The sequence below is a fragment of the Eurosta solidaginis genome, chromosome 3, assembly GCF_040869045.1.
Source record: "Eurosta solidaginis isolate ZX-2024a chromosome 3, ASM4086904v1, whole genome shotgun sequence".
NCBI lineage: Eukaryota > Metazoa > Arthropoda > Insecta > Diptera > Tephritidae > Eurosta > Eurosta solidaginis.
Window position 1 is genome coordinate 167,906,540 of NC_090321.1, and position 15,783 is coordinate 167,922,322.

Sequence of the window (15,783 nt, forward strand, 5' to 3'; positions counted from 1 at the left end):
TTTAGAGGTACTAAGACATTTTTTTTAATTCAGGAGAGTCTTTAGTTCTTCCATGTGGAAATTTTAAGCCGAATTTCAAAAGCAACGAATATTGATAATAATTTTTTACCTGGTCCCTCGAACAGTGAGGAGACAATAAAAACATCGAACAAAAATATATGTTTACATGAATCCGAAATCGTAAAGTTTTCGTGGTAACACTGATGAAGGTTCATCTTCAAAAAGCCTTCCAACAATACGACCAACTCTGTATCAAAGTCTAGATTATTTAAACGACTTCGATATCGGTACCGTGAATAATGAGTTTTTGCGATCTGAAGAAGTCAACGAAATAATTCGTCGAGGACATCAAAAGTGCCCTGTTATTTTTCCACGTGATTGTCATGACGAGGAATTTCCTACCTCGTTGTTAAACAGAATCTTGCCAAATAGAGAGAAAGTGGAGCGTCACTGGTTGGTATGGAGTGCCAGTAGCAATGCTTTTTATTGCCTACCATGTCGTCTGTTAAGCACCAATACTTTAAATCGAAATCGAAATTTGTTGTCCTGGCGAATATTGGAAATTCCAGGTATGGAAGAAGCTATACGCTTATCTGCCATCACACGAAAATACTGCAGATCACATTAAATGTTATATTCAATGGCGATCTTTACAAAACCTAATTCGAAAGGAGGCTACAATTGATACACTTATCAATAAACAGCTAATCACTGAAACTCAAAAGAGGAAAGAAATTTTATATAGAATTTTGGACACTATTTTGGTTTTTTTCAAAAAGCGAAAGGATGGACATTTTTTGGGCATCTAAGATCTCATAAGCCATTATGATCCGATACTTAGAGATCATTTGGAGAAAGTTAGGATTTTACAATAGCAGCACAAATGTTTAAAAGTTCACTATCTTTCCCCAGACATTCAGAACGAGTTTATAGAAATTTGTGCAAAGCATGTGAGGGAAACTATATTAGATCAAGGCAAGAAAGCTAAGTATTTTGCTATTATCGTTGATGCTATGCTTGATGCTAGTCACGTTAACTACGTTCATTTTGCGCTCACTCCATTTCAATTCGAAAGCAACAAATTTACAATTCCAGAACAGATTTTGGCTTTCGTGAATTGTAACCAAAAAACTGCTCAGAAAATCGCTGATCTAATTTTCCATACATGATTGAAGATTGTCGTGCACAAGGGTACGATAACGGCGCCAATATGAAAGGAGCTTACAACGGAGCACTACGTCACATTCTCAACAAAAACTCTAATGCTGATTACTCGCCTTGTGCAACCCGCAGCTATGATAGCGTTTTCTTTTCTGGATAAAGTGTTACGCAAGCGTTGTTGTTCTATTCTAAAAAACAGGCAACGCCTTTACGGGGTATTTCGTTCTTTTGTGAAAATTCTTGCCTGCTCGCAACGCAAAAGCGTTACACTTTTACCCTGTGTTAAAATGGCGGTGTGGCAGTGCAACTTTGTGAAACTCTCAATTCGCTCTTAAGTTCCACATATACTCTGTTAATATGAGTGAATTTGTGAGTTGAAATGTTCTTTGTATGCACTATAAATGTTGACCATTTTTAGGGGTAGGAGTAACTCTATTGTTGTTGTTGTTGTTGTTGTAGCGATAAGGTTGCTCTCCGAAGGCTTTGAGGAGTATTATCGATGTGATGGTCCTTTGCCGGATACAGATCCGGTACGCTCCGGTACCACAGCACCTTTAAGGTGCTAGCCCGACCATCTCGGGAACGATTTATGTGACCACATTAAACCTTCAAGCCATCCCCTCCCTCCCCATCCCAATTTCCATGAGGAGCTTGGGGTCGCCAGAGCCGCGTCTGTTAGTGAAACAGGATTCGCCGCGGATAGGTGAGGTTGACAATTAGGTTTGGGGAAGCTATATATTGCGCTCGCTACCTGCAGGGTTGCGCTACACAGCCCCTGGAATCTGATATTTTAGTGCCCTCTTACGCATACGACAGGCATACCTACCGCGGGTATATTCTGACCCCCTAACCCGATGGGGTAGAGTATTACCATTTACTTAGGCAACAATTTATTTCAGAAAAGAAAACGCTATCAATTTATGTGGTGTTGATGCTGCAGAATGTTGTACGGCTGCAATTATTTTCTTCGGCAGCACTCCACAACGATGTGACATCTTCAAAAAAAATGTACCTAGCTCTCTTCATAGTCTTTCAGCCAAAAGCCAAATTTGACTGCTCAAGCATACGGCGATGTTACCGGCATTCTCAAGTACATCAACAAGTTCGAATGTATCTTGCTGGCCTCAATTTGGTTCAAAACCCTACCATTAATGAAAGAAGCGTGGTCCTCCAAGCGAGAGACGCTACCACAGATGTTGAGGTCCGACATCTAGATGCCTTATTAGCTGATTTGAAGTTCATCAGGAACCAATGGGAAACAATTTTAAACGAATGCAAAACAGTTGCTATTCAATTGAACATCTCGGCAAAGTTTCCGGACATTCGAAAGAGAAAACCCAAAAGGCGTTCTGAAGATAATTTTAATGAGATGATTACGGATGATTCAGAGTCTGATTTCAAAAACAATACATTCTTGGTGATCGTTGATTCGGTAATCACTGGCATCACTGAACGATTTGCAGCTATGAGAAATTTGAACGAAAAGTTTTCCTTTTTGTGGCAATTTAAGACATGGATGAAACTACGGTTCGGGCGAACGCAGCAAAATTTGTCAAAAATACAAGTCGGATATTTCTCAAAGCTTAGAATATGAAATAGTTCACTTGAAACACATTTACGAAGCAAATTTTGATAAAGGTCTGTCACCATTGGAATTGCTAAATGCCGTCTATTTTCAAAATATGTATACAATTTTCCCCCAACTTTTGTATTGGTTTACGTACCTTTTGCACTTTACCTGTCACTGTATCTAGTGCAGAACGTTCCTTCAGCGTCTGTTATGGAATCGCATTTACGGTGGAAGCAGTAAGGAAGGCGGTCGGCATTATGTGTTGGTGCACAGTGGCTAGTCATTGTCGGCTGGGGCGGGTCCTTGCCAACCTTAATGTTAAGAAAAATTGTAAATAAATGTGCTTATGAATAGTAGATATATTACATACAAAGTAAAAATTTGGTTAAATGCCCGTTTTCGTTTCATTCACAAACCTATTCTAGGGCTATACAGTTTGGATACAAATTCCGATAATTGGGGCCCCCTTACAAAATTAATATGTTGTTGTAGTAGAACTTATTTTTGAGTTTAACCAAATATCAATCCGGTATAACGCATAGTTTAATGACACTAATATGTAATATGTACTAAGAAAATTTGTTATAAACGCAATTAAGATTAAATTTGGGGTAAATCATACTCCTCGAAGAAATTGTTTCACATATTCAAGTAAAACATAACTTTTAAATTTATAGGAAAATTAACGGAATCGTTTTACATGTTCAGATAAAACGGGTACTTTTAAATTCATAGCAAAATTAACGAAATCGTTTACATGTTCAGGTAAAACGTGAACTTTTAAATTTATGGTAAAATTAATGAAATCGTTTTACATGTTCAGGTAAAACGTAAACTGTTTTGCATTTACCAGTCAGTGCTGGTATTGTTTTGTTTTTTTTTTTTTTTATTGCTTCTAAGTTAATTAAACCTATCTACTTAACTTTACGTTACGTCTACTTTATTTTTGCATGGTATAATAAGTTAACTTTACTACAAGTGGATGCAGCTTGCTCTCTTTCCTTAGGTATATGCATGTATGTATGTATTACGTGTTAAGATTCTATACTAGGGTGATAGCCTTGATTTTGAATATGGCTGTATATTAACAATATTTGTTGTTGCAGAGCCAAAAAAAAAATTAAAGAACAAGGTTGAGACTACAAATACGTATATTTAGTTCAGTATTGGAACGAACTCACCGCTTTAACCGCTGATATTCGTTGTTGCAATTGGGATGGCCGCAGGCCTATGTTCGCTGCACTGTGGTTGTTATTGTAGCTGGTATTGTTGTAGCTGGTATTGGTGTAGTTGGTCGTAGCTGATACGGTTGCGCTAGCATTGTTATAGCCGGTATAGTCATAGTTGATAAGGATGCGGTTAGTATTGTTGTAGCCGTTATGGTCGTAGCTGATAGGGTTGCGCTAGCATTGTCATAGCCGATATAGTCGTAGCTGATAAGGATGCGGCTAGTATTGTTGTAGCCGTTATGGTCGTAGCTGATAAGGTTGCGGTAGCATTGTCATAGCCGGTATAGTCGTAGCTGATAAGGATGCGGCTAGTATTGTTGTAGCCGTTATGGTCGTAGCTGATAAGGTTGCGGTTAATGTTGTTGTCCGTGCTGCCCGTGATAATAGTAGGCGCCGTTGGTGGTGGTTGGCGCTTTGGGTCGAGGTAACCGAGTGAACCGGGTGGCGATAAAGCTTCGTGCTACCCTTTACGAGCCGGATGACTTGGCTCTTTGACGTTGATTGCATTACGCGGCAGCGTACTGCTGGCCCTGGAGGCAGAGGTAGTGTCGGACGCTTTTCCGCAGATGGTAGGGTTCTTCGTAAACGTAGAGGAAGTGGTTTATCTCACTAGGTGTGACTGCGAACGCCGACCTACTTCAACTGGATCTTATGTCCACGCAACACAACCGGTGCAAGGTTTATTACCACCCAAAATAGACGCGTAGAAACGAGATTTGTCGGAAAGAACGGTTTCGGTGCTTTGCGCTATCGACTCTTTCCTAGTTTCTGGACAATCACCTGCTTACGTGCACAGCCGGCGAGGATGTTTTGTGATTAGTTGAGTATCGTTGGGGATGCGCAGTGAGCAATGAGGTTACCAAAGCAGTATACTTGAGTATCGTTGGGGATGCGAAGTGAGCAATAAGGTTACTAAAGCAGTATATTGGCGGAACTTGACGCCTTTGCTGCTGAAGTTATGCCCCTAGATGTTATATATCCCGTTTGTATAATTGTAGGGTCGCCAAAATTTCGCTCACGCAATTTTTCACCTTTCCTCTTTTTCTTTTTTGCCGGAAACTCATGGCAATTTTCGCTAGTGATGGCCGGTCTGTTTTTTTCCTTCTTTCTCGATACTTTTTATCGCAACTTTCGCCCCATCACTAGGTGTGTTCGCGCGAATACGCTCCCAAGTGGACCGTAACCGTAGACCGTAGCAGCAGACCCTAACAAACCTGCTTCGCTTTGAAGACCTGGCGATGAAGCGAACAGGAAACCGGATCCGCTGTGGGAAGCCTCTGCCAGGGGCCTCCAATGCCAATCAACGTGGGGCACGACTCACCCCTGAGATAAGAGTCTCAAAGTCCTACTACGAAGCTAGCCGGGCAACATAGGTCCATCAAAAAAAACTAAGTCAAGTTGGGAATTAATTCTGTTTCCTAGTTTAAAAGGGCTTTGCGGCAATTAGACATTTGTTATGGAGAACTCGTCAAAATTCCGAAAGATGATTTCTAGTGGTTATCGCTCCCACCGGAATGCAAAACAAAAAAAAAGGTGTAGACATTTTGATCTGGAGAACTCGTCCAAACTCCGAAAGGCTAGTCCGACCTAAGCGTGGACTGCCTGGGGGTTCACGGTCCTCGGTGAGTACGCGTGTGAACATCCTCTGAGGTCAGTGCTCGGGGAGGATACTGGGCGAGATGTCCCCGACCGCCAAAACGCCCAGACAAAAAAAGAGGTCCAATTGGTAGGTATATAAAAAAAAGTCAAATTGTAATTTGGCAAAGAAACGTTCTTTCTGGTTCATTGCGGACGAATGTCCGAAGCGTGAAAGCGGCCTATCAATTTCCCGTTTAGGTCTTCGAGATCATACAGTGCATTGCCTATTTTTCGAAGCACGCGACACTTCAGGTATTTTGGTAGGAATTTGGCGTTAATGCCCTGTTTGAAGTTACTTAAGGCAAAGTTTCTCCGAAAAACTTCCTGACTTTCCTTATAGTTGACTTGCCTAGAGCGCTTGTTATAGGTGGTTACTCTCCTATCCTTGGCCTGATCTAAATTTCTACGGATCTGCTCACGAATATTAGTCAACTTGTCAGCTCGGCCTACTACCGTAACCTGGTCTTCCCGAAGGCTGTCGAGTTTCCCTAAAATGTTGTACGTTGAGGCATGTTGGACCATATTTTGGCCATATAATGCAAAGTATGGAGAACACTGAATCGCCGTATGAAAATCACTTCTCAAAACTGATAAAATCTCGGGTATATGCTTATCCCAATCGGTATGGTCAGGTTTATCTTTTAGGAAAATCCTAATCTTCGAAACAATTTCTCTATTAACGCGCTCGGATGCGTTCGCTTGAGGAGAATATAACCCCGTCCTCACGTGCGTCACCCCGTAATTTGCAAAAAATTGGTTCATTTCCTTCGAGATAAACTGTTTACCATTGTCACTGTGAATAACCTCAGGGACCCCTACAGCCGGAAAAATTTCTGAAGCGAAGTAATTTATAACGTTTACAGTGGTGGCTCTCTGCATGGGCTTTAGCCAAACGTATTTTGAAAAATGGTCTAGTACTATGAAAAGAAATTGATTTCGCCGCTTAGATCTCGGATACGGCCCTAGGAAATCGCAATATAATCGCTGAAATGGCCTCTCGGATGCAAAGGTATTCTCTATAGGCGGTCTCGACTGCTGATTAGTGGGTTTTACAGCCTTGCAGGTGTCACAACGCTGGACGTAGTCCCTGACGTCCTTAGCCTGTGCGGCCAGAAGTACTTCTGCCTAACACGTTCTAAGGTTTTCTGCCACCCGCCATGGTAACTCCGGTTAGCGTCATGTGCTAATCTCACTGCTTCCTCAGTCAACCCTTTCGGCAACCATAATCGCCACAGTGAGTCTTCTTCCCCTTCCACCCCCTTACGAAATTTAACTCGTTTGAAAATTACCCCGTCCACCACTCGTAAATCCGGAAGCGATTCCTCGTTTTCGGTGAGGGTCCGAATTAAGTCTAAATATTCGTTGCTGCTAAATTCGGGAGAGACTAAATCTATTTCCCCGGGTGTGGTAGTAAAAGACAACTCACCGGCATCAAACCACGACAGCGCATCTGGTACTACATTCAGGGTGCCCTTACGATGTTCCATTTTAAAGTCGTATCTTTGCAGTAAGAGCGACCATCTCGCCAATCTCCCGCTCAAGTCCTTTTGTGTCATTAACCACTTGAGACTGGAGTGGTCCGTGATGATACGAAACGGTAATCCCTCCACATAGGGTCGGAAACGCTTCACGCTGATTATGGCGGCGAGACATTCCAGCTCGGTTACCGTGTAATTGCGTTGAGCATTATTCAGTTTTTTCGATACAAACGCGATCGGATGCTCAGCGCCCTCGTCATCCACCTGGAGCAACACTCCGCCAACACCTATTTTGGAAGCGTCGCATTGTATCACGAATTCCCTTGAAAAGTCTGGTTGGGCCAAGACAGGGGCGGAACTCAAAGCTACTTTTAGCTTTTCGAAGGCCTCTATAGCTTCAGAGGTAAGCTTGAACGGGCCTGCTGACTTACGGAGACAGTCGGTCAAGGGACCTGCCAAGTCAGCAAAATTGGTAATAAACGCCCTGTAACAATTTCCCATGCCCACAAACCTACGCACTTGCCGAGGGGATTTAGGGATCGGGAAGTTTTGCATTGCTTCTATTCTTCCCGGATCCACTTTCAGACACCCGCTGCCTATCAAGTACCCTAAGTAGCGTATTTCCTTCTGACAAAATTTACTTTTTTCACGTTTATTGTCAGCCCTGCGCCTCTCAAACATTGGGCCACTTCCGCTAGCAATTTCAGGTGGTCTTCAAAATTAGTGCTGCATACCATCAGGTCGTCCAGATAGACTAGTGATGGACGATATGGCGATTTTGAGCTATCAGTGAAAATAGATATGGCTATTTTTGAATATCGGCTATTTTTTATAGCTATAGCGATCGCTTTATTTCAACAAGCGATTCCATACAGAAGAGCGATTTTGAGCTATCAGTGAATATATGTAGGTATGGCTATTTTTTACAGCTATGGCTATTTTTTACAGCTATGGCGATCGCTTTAATTTATCTTTAATAAGCGAATGTGCAATTATTTTTTTATGGTATCGCATCTTCAAGGGAAGCAGTAAGGAAGGCGGTCGGCATGATGTGTTGGTGCACAGTGGCTAGTCATTGTCGGCTGGGCGGGTCCTTGCCAACCTTACTGTTCCTGCGCCATAAACAGAAAAAATGGTCGTATCATGCCTGTTCAAAAGCAACAGCTGTCAGATTCAAAAAAACCTGACAGAAGCGCAGAGACCGACTCAAAACGCTTGAAATTCAAAAATAAAACAACATCCGGCTGAACCGGATGTCACGGACAGACCGTTGACATTCAAAATTTAAAAATTCAAATAAAAAAATAACCGCAAAAAAGAAATTGACGCAAAAAAAATTACCGAACCGGAGATGACCGGTTACTAACTGTTAAAATCAAACTCGGAAAAAAAAACGCTGAAAAATAAAAGGGCCGAATATACAGAGGGGCGCCGCGGGTGGTGTTGCGACGCCCGGTGCCTATACCCACCCTCAAATAACCATGGCCACCGACGCACCTAATTTTCGGTGGCCCCTTACCTGTATGCCCTAAGTGCCTTCTAAAAGAATAGGGTAGTCAACATTCCCATTTTAATTACAATATTTATTCACAATTCATTATAAAAAAATATATATAAAGTTCTAGCTAGTTTTGGTTATTAACGTAGGGGGTTGGTGATTGTGTTGGTGTTGTTGGTTGCGAGTGTATATAAGTTACATACATACATACTTGATCTATGCACATACTATTTTAGTGTTATATGGTTTAGCCCCTTACTCATTTTGCCCTTACATTAGTACGTTGTTACAATAATCACTTATTATATGCTTTGTGGTAAACTTATTTTTTTGAGTGTAACTAAATATCAATTTGGTATAACGCGCATATTATAATGATAATAATAATATGTAATATGTGCTGAGACATTTTGTTACAAAAGCAATAAAGATAAATTTTATATAGCGCTATGCAGTATATGCACGTATATTACCTTCTTCTGGTTGTTCGAACAATATTGCTAGCAATAGTAATTCATATGTGTAGATATATATATATATATATATATTGTACTTGAATGATATAAGAAAAGAAAGTTTAAATCTTCTAGCCGATTCGTGCATAAAATTTCCTTTTTTTTTCTAACATTTTATGGGTGAGCTCCAAAATGAATCGCTAAAACGTTTCACGTGATTGCGTGAGCTAACTTCAAACATTTTAAAGCGCCCAAATGTATTCTTAAAATGATAAAGAAAAGGGTATGCCTTTTAAAAAAAATTCTTTTTTTTTTTTTTTAATCTAGTGCTTAGGTAGGTATTAGATATATGGAATTATGCTCGGGAATTGCTGAATACAAGTTTAGTTACATCTAAAGAGTTTTGTTCAAAATAATGTGTCTAAGATGCATTCACAAATAAACGGCGTATGTTGGAATTAGGGTTAGCGTTCTAACAGGTAGGTGCTGCTTGACCTGGCTGAGACAAACTGCCTGTTTATTTATGCACAAACCTTGAAAATGTGTAAATATATTAAACGGTGGTTACATTCTTTAATATCTTGTTAAGTTGCAAACATGAGTGTTCATGTGGTAATTCTTTTGGTTAGATAGATATTACAAGCTAAAGTTACATAGTGGCAATCATTTATGTGTGACTTTTCTTCTATAAAACGTTAATCTACCTTTTTATCTTTTAGGTTGCTAATTCGAAAGTAAAAATGTCGTAATTTGGACAAAAAAAATCGATCCCTGTCGAATGGTTCACCGGGCTATATAAAACCCTCCAAGTACCACTTGGAAGTTCCTTTAACTGCCCTGCAAAAAATGCTCTAGTCATTCCACGCCGTTGGACTAGTTACTATACTTCATATGTTATGTTCTTAGTCATAATTGCATGGCGTGGGTAAGTTTCATGACCAGAATTTTTTGTAGGGTAATTACATCTAAATTTATACCTTGATGTTTGCTTCTTTTGCTGCGCCTCCAGCTGATGTTCCAGATGTTGGAGTCTTGGTTGTAATTGTGGTACTAATTCAATGATGCAAGTACCAAATTTTGTGATTATTATAAGATTTTTAGCGCTGGGATTTGGAATTTTAGCCACTTTGCGTATACAAGTACGATGGTGGCAGGGCGTTGAATCTCGTACACGTCGTCGCAAGCGTTGGGAAGACGAGGAACAAGACGCTGCTGTTATTTCTTGTTTATGCCCGTGCTACGCCACTTGGTTGCAATTGATATATGTATGATGATGATCCACCCAACTTGCTAGAACAGCAGGGCGCCGCGACAATTGTTTAACGCGATTCCGTATTGTTGGTTTATGACTAATTCTACGTTCAACAAATATGTGCATATGTAACACATGCAGTTTTAAGGTTTAGTTGATTGGCGTTGATCACCATAACTTTTATAAGTAATTATTGGCGTAGTTGAATTAATTAAACTTTTCAATACATAGCAGCAATTACACAAAATAGTTCCCGCTTTTATTGTGCATCAGCCTTCGCAGTATGTATTTGTGTATATTTTCTTTTGCTCTTCCAATCTTCCTTGCACCAGTAAGGGATTATTTCATAGAACTTTGGAAAATGTTCAAGTTCTACCCATTGGGTTTAAATTCTTATCAGGATGACTTACTCGAGCTTTTCGCTGCTGGAACCTCGTGCTAAAAGAGAAAAATTTTTCGTAGTGATGGCCGGTCTGTCTTTTTCCGGTTTTCGATATTTTTTTATCGCCATTCAGCGCACGGGACGACGCCTCGAGCACTGGCTGATGTGGGAGCTATGAAGCCGAACGAGGTTCCCCCGCCTTCTCGCTCGGGTACTGGTTTCCCTGCCTACGATGGTCCCTAGGGCATTTAGAGGTAAATACACCCTTATACCCACATTTAAAACAAAAAGGTTTTTTATATGGGTCCCTCACAATATATATAGGAGTGCCCCATTCCCTGGCAATTCCAGCATTGGATTCCCGAGTAGTCCGGTCTTCTGCTGCGTCGATATTCCAGCGCCTCTATCTGCGGATCCATCTCGCCGTCCTCGTTTTCCGTCCTCATATCCGGGGCTGTCACGCGTGCTTCGCTTACATGCCGTCCTGGGTAAGTAGCTCCCAACAGCTTGCTTTCTTTCAGCACTTGTTCACCTCTGCGTGCTACATCCCGTAAATCATGAAGGTTCCTTACATCTGCGTTGAAAAGCATCAGCTTAAGGCTACTGTTGACGTTTCTTTTTATTATGTCAATCAGTAAAAGCTCCGACATTGGCTCCCTTAAGCGCGCGTTCAAGGAGATTATGTCCGCCTGAAACACGTCATAACACTCACTTGCTTTTTGCTTCCGCATGGAGATCTCCATCATGATCTCGTGGTCAGTCTTCAAAGTGCCAAATTCCCTTTTCAGTGAGTAGCACAAAAAGGCATATGTCGCATTTGGGTTTTGTTTTGTGAACAGCCAGTACCATTCTTCGGCTCGTCCAGAAAGGAACAAGTGGAAACTAGCCATTATCTGTTCGTCAGGGCATTGTGTGCGCTCACAAAAGGTGTTCAGTTTGAAAAGGAAATCGGCTACGCTCCCAGTGTCGTCGAATGCGATTTTCCACTCCTGCGGTTTTACTGCTAGGCTGCTTGGAATCGGGTACATTGGTGGTACTCCCGTTGGAAATGGGTTATGGTCCATCCTACTTGCGTTCCTATTTTGCTGATTCGCTTGCTGCGTGGATTCGAGAGCGGCGTTGAGCTGGGCCATATTGGCTCTAATTGAGCCCATCTCTCTCCGCATTTCCTCCTGCGAAGCCTGGAACAGTTGGTGTAGCACGTCCACCCACGAGCCTCCACGAGTGGCTTCGTCCTGCATTCCTAAGGTATTCGTCCGATTACTTGTAGCGTCTACAAAATTTCCCATTTCCTGATTTGGTGGTAAAGCACCAGCTCCTTCGGGTGCGTAGGTCGCCACATTGGCCACTAGCGCCGAGAGATCGTGCGCGTTCACGTGACTGGTGCTTATAGGTCCGTCCAGTTTTTCGCGAGGGTCATTCAGGTCCGAGCCCATGTTTATTAACGCGGGGTCTCCATATTGTCCGCCTACTGGGGTGTGCACCACCAAGGGACGCCTGGCCTGAGGGAAGGCCCTTCTATTTTTACTGCCCCGGTTCTGGTTTCCCCGGTAATTCCCTGCACTCCCAAACGGGGTAGTCCAGCCCGGTTGCCCGAACGACTGGTCGCGCGACATATTAAAAAAAAAATGGTCAGTTATAGGTCAAAAAAAACTTTTGCCACGTAAGGCAGTTAGGAATTCAAACAACAAGGTTTTTGTATATAAATTTATACGCAAAAAAAAATGAATAAAACTTTCAAAAGCTGAAAAAAAAACAGAAGCGATTAAGCAATTTAAATGTGTCGTGCAATCAATGGGAATGCTGACATTCCCTTCCCGAAGGCACTCGGGCTACAGGCGAAAAAAGGAAAAAAAAAAATTACATAAACTCATTCATACTTGTCCCTAGTGCTCCCAACCGCAGTGCGAGGGGGTCTTAAGGCCCCCCTCCGAGACTGGTTGGGGCCACTAGGGTCACTCCAGGCACACACGGGTTGGTCTCAACACGCCCAGCCGCAACGCAGGGGCAGTCTCCAGGGGCTTGCCCCTGGGACTGGTTGGGGGTGTTGAGGCCTCCCGTCCATTCTCGCTGGACACACCTCCTGCCTCCGCCGCAATGGGTGGAGCGGTTTCGGAACCGCTCCCCCAGTCTGGTGGGACAGGAAGGAGTGCCACTCTGAATCCCAGCTCAACCCGTCACAATCCAGGTGGCACTATGAGTTGCCACCTGAGACGTGGGATGAGCTGGGGTCCTGTCAACACCTACACACACTCCAGACAACACAAAACAAAACAAATTCGGCAAAAAAAATTTAACATTACAAAAAAAAATTGAAACCCAATTAGCGGACATATATTTTTCCAATGCCGACTGCAGACAAAATTCCGGAAAAAAAACCCCAATTACAAAAACTAAGTGCGTTCAGCACTGCCTCACCGGGTGGAATAAAAAAAAATCCGGGTAACACGACGTGAAGTCACATGGCCCCGTCAGCTACTGCCCCCCATGACCAGCCCGGGCAACCTGATCCGTCTAACCATCGCACCGCAACGTAGGTGGCAGCTTCTGTGGCTGCTCACTCGGACTGGTGGGATGGTCAACCTCACAGGTTGACCCGACTGTCCCTCGCGGCCAGCGCCTCAGGTGCCACGTTGGGCGCCATCTGTTATGGTATCGCATCTTCAAGGGAAGCAGTAAGGAAGGCGGTCGGCATGATGTGTTGGTGCACAGTGGCTAGTCATTGTCGGCTGGGGCGGGTCCTTGCCAACCTTACTGTTCCTGCGCCATAAACAGAAAAAATGGTCGTATCATGCCTGTTCAAAAGCAACAGCTGTCAGATTCAAAAAAACCTGACAGAAGCGCAGAGACCGACTTAAAACGCTTGAAATTCAAAAATAAAACAACATCCGGCTGAACCGGATGTCACGGACAGACCGTTGACATTCAAAATTTAAAAATTCAAATAAAAAAATAACCGCAAAAAAGAAATTGACGCAAAAAAAATTACCGAACCGGAGATGACCGGTTACTAACTGTTAAAATCAAACTCGGAAAGAAAAACGCTGAAAAATAAAAATAATATACAAAAAGCTGAAAAATAAAAGGGCCGAATATACAGAGGGGGCGCCGCGGGTGGTGTTGCGACGCCCGGTGCCTATACCCACCCTCAAATAACCATGGCCACCGACGCACCTAATTTTCGGTGGCCCCTTACCTGTATGCCCTAAGTGCCTTCTAAAAGAATAGGGTAGTCAACATTCCCATTTTAATTACAATATTTATTCACAATTCATTATAAAAAAATATATATAAAGTTCTAGCTAGTTTTGGTTATTAACGTAGGGGGTTGGTGATTGTGTTGGTGTTGTTGGTTGCGAGTGTATATAAGTTACATACATACATACTTGATCTATGCACATACTATTTTAGTGCTATATGGTTTAGCCCCTTACTCATTTTGCCCTTACATTAGTACGTTGTTACAATAATCACTTATTATATGCTTTGTGGTAAACTTATTTTTTTGAGTGTAACTAAATATCAATTTGGTATAACCCGCATATTATAATGATAATAATAATATGTAATATGTACTGAGAAATTTTGTTACAAAAGCAATAAAGATAAATTTTATATAGCGCTATGCAGTATATGCACGTATATTACCTTCTTCTGGTTGTTCGAACAATATTGCTAGCAATAGTAATTCATATGTGTAGATATATATATATATATATATATATATATATATATATTGTACTTGAATGATATAAGAAAAGAAAGTTTAAATCTTCTAGCCGATTCGTGCTTAAAATTTCCTTTTTTTTTCTAACATTTTATGGGTGAGCTCCAAAATGAATCGCTAAAACGTTTCACGTGATTGCGTGAGCTAACTTCAAACATTTTAAAGCGCCCAAATGTATTCTTAAAATGATAAAGAAAAGGGTATGCCTTTTAAAAAAATTTCTTTTTTTTTTTTTTAATCTAGTGCTTAGGTAGGTATTAGATATATGGAATTATGCTCGGGAATTGCTGAATACAATTGTAGTTACATCTAAAGAGTTTTGTTCAAAATAATGTGTCTAAGATGCATTCACAAATAAACGGCGTATGTTGGAATTAGGGTTAGCGTTCTAACAGGTAGGTGCTGCTTGACCTGGCTGAGACAAACTGCCTGTTTATTTGTGCACAAACCTTGAAAATGTGTAAATATATTAAACGGTGGTTACATTCTTTAATATCTTGTTAAGTTGCAAACATGAGTGTTCATGTGGTAATTCTTTTGGTTAGATAGATATTACAAGCTAAAGTTACATAGTGGCAATCATTTATGTGTGACTTTTCTTCTATAAAACGTTAATCTACCTTTTTATCTTTTAGGTTGCTAATTCGAAAGTAAAAATGTCGTAGTTTGGACAAAAAAAATCGATCCCTGTCGAATGGTTCACCGGGCTATATAAAACCCTCCAAGTACCACTTGGAAGTTCCTTTAACTACCCTGCAAAAAATGCTCTAGTCGTTCCACGCCATTGGACTAGTTACTATACTTCATATGTTATGTTCTTAGTCATAATTGCATGGCGTAGGTAAGTTTCATGACCAGAATTTTTTGTAGGGTAATTACATCTAAATTTATACCTTGATGTTTGCTTCTTTTGCTGCGCCTCCAGCTGATGTTCCAGATGTTGGAGTCTTGGTTGTAATTGTGGTACTAATTCAATCATACAAGTACCAAATTTTGTGATTATTATAAGATTTTTAGCGCTGGGATTTGGAATTTTAGCCACTTTGCGTATACAAGTACGATGGTGGCAGGGCGTTGAATCTCGTACACGTCGTCGCAAGCGTTGGGAAGACGAGGAACAAGACGCTGCTGTTATTTCTTGTTTATGCCCGTGCTACGCCACTTGGTTGCAATTGATATATGTATGATGATGATCCACCCAATTTGCTAGAACAGCAGGGCGCCGCGACAATTGTTTAACGCGATTCCGTATTGTTGGTTTATGACTAATTCTACGTTCAACAAATATGTGCATATGTAACACATGCAGTTTTAAGGTTTAGTTGATTGGCGTTGATCACCATAACTTTTATAAGTAATTATTGGCGTAGTTGAATTAATTAAACTTTTCAAT

General features: G+C 41.4%; 1 long non-coding RNA gene across 2 annotated transcripts in view; it reads right to left on the reverse strand.

Moving 5' to 3' along the window:
• LOC137244588 (uncharacterized) overlaps nt 1-11,202 on the reverse strand; it is a 69,490-nt gene extending 58,288 nt beyond the window's left edge. Inside the window, exons 1-2 of one of the 2 annotated variants that reach the window (XR_010951118.1) lie at nt 10,007-11,202; nt 2,886-3,042 (exon numbers count right to left, since the gene is read on the reverse strand). This is a non-coding gene — a long non-coding RNA (uncharacterized lncRNA). The remainder of the gene's footprint in view (nt 1-2,885; nt 3,043-10,006) is intronic. The other variant, XR_010951119.1, reaches the window with a different exon arrangement.
• Between the last annotated feature and the right edge of the window lie 4,581 nt (nt 11,203-15,783).